Below are 1,602 nucleotides of genomic sequence, written 5' to 3' on the forward strand. Positions count from 1 at the left end.
CCTCAGCTGGTAGTTTTAAACTGCTGTCTGTGAGATTATCAGCCTGACTCTTAAACCACTATACTAGAGGTTGTTGTTGTTAAGTGCTGTTGAGTTGGTTCTGACCTGTAGCGACCCTGTGTAGGGTTTCCGAGAAGCGGAGAGTGAGTTGAGCTGCTGACATTGTGGTTCAAGTGATTTTGCAGTCCAGCGCATGCTGGTTAGCCATCTTGAAATGTAAAAAGAGAGAGAGAAATTTTCTGTTTAAAGTAAACAGAAAACAAGGATACATTAATTTTGGTATATTTTAATATTTTCAAGTTACAACATTTGTTAAAAAATGTATTTACAGAGATCCAGATATAAGTTAAGTTTCAGCCGTCTCACACAGCCTTTTGACGGTGATTCAGGAGAGGAGTCACTTCATTAATCGATGGCACTAAACAAAGTGGCAGAATATCAGCTACTTTAGGAAATCATGAAGATAGCTCAGTAATAAATACAGCAAGACTCTTCTCATCCAGAGGTGTATAGGCCAGCATTGCTCCAATTCATACAATAATCTCAGTAGATGTGGCGCCCCATATACCTGGGACATGGGTGCATTGGGGTGATCTGTGAGGATTTCAGCATACTGCTCTCTCTCAAATTTGTAAAGTAGCTGAGCATCCAACATTGCATTGAAATACTCTTTTATCCCTGCCATGACTTCATTAACAGCGTACTTCTTATTATCTATGTTTCCTCAAGATTTCTTCTAATTTGCATAATCCTCTAGAATGGATTCCACATTCTTCTTGGCAGGAAGATAAAAGAACTGTTTTTGCCTGGTAATTAAGCCCCAGTTATCAACAAGCCATTGTTTTAGTTCTTCAGGAATCTTTAACTTCAACTCTGTTCATGAATGTTTCCTCATTTTCAACAGTACAGTCCATTCTGGCTATTTCTTCTGAGGAGACTGAGGTGTCTCACTGATCCTGCCACCTTCTCCATTTCCAGGTGTTTTCTGTTTATTCTTTTTTGTTTTCACTTCAACATTTTTCTGTTGCAGACCAGATAGATGTCTTCTTTCATGGAGCAGCACCTCTTATCTTCTCCTTTGTGTACTGCTCCTGATTGGCTTTTTGAAGTTCTCTGTCTGTTTCTGCAGATTGGTGTCCTCATATTTAAGTACTCTGCTTTCTCGAACCCATTCATCCCAGTTTTTATTCCAAACACTATAAAGTATTTCACTTGTTTGTCCTTTTTGGAAACCTTTACACATTTTGCTTCATAAAGAAGAAACCCATGAAAGCATAGCAGTCGCTCACCCTTCTGGAATTTAGGCTTCAGTTGCCATTTATAAGTGATTCTCTTCCTTCTCCCACCACCCCCTCTAGGAGTCCTGGTCTGGTACTGTGGGTTATTGCACTGGACTGCAAAGTTGGTTTGAATCACAGGGTTGACCATATCGCCTAGGAAACCCTATACAAGGTGGCTATAGGTTGGAACTCAATCGACAACACTTAACAATAACAACAGTCTCTAGTGTAGTGGTTAAGAGTCGGGCTGCTAAACTCACAGACAGCTGTTTGAAACTACCAGCTGAGGGAACTAAACAAAAATATTCAAATCTCACTGGCA

The 1,602-nt window shown here is 40.0% G+C and overlaps 1 pseudogene; it reads right to left on the reverse strand.

Moving 5' to 3' along the window:
• Positions 1-405: 405 nt before the first annotated feature.
• LOC102811381 lies at positions 406-1,305 on the reverse strand (annotated as a pseudogene).
• Between the last annotated feature and the right edge of the window lie 297 nt (positions 1,306-1,602).

This window comes from Chrysochloris asiatica, unplaced genomic scaffold (genome assembly GCF_000296735.1).
Source record: "Chrysochloris asiatica unplaced genomic scaffold, ChrAsi1.0 scaffold03639, whole genome shotgun sequence".
Lineage (NCBI taxonomy): Eukaryota > Metazoa > Chordata > Mammalia > Afrosoricida > Chrysochloridae > Chrysochloris > Chrysochloris asiatica.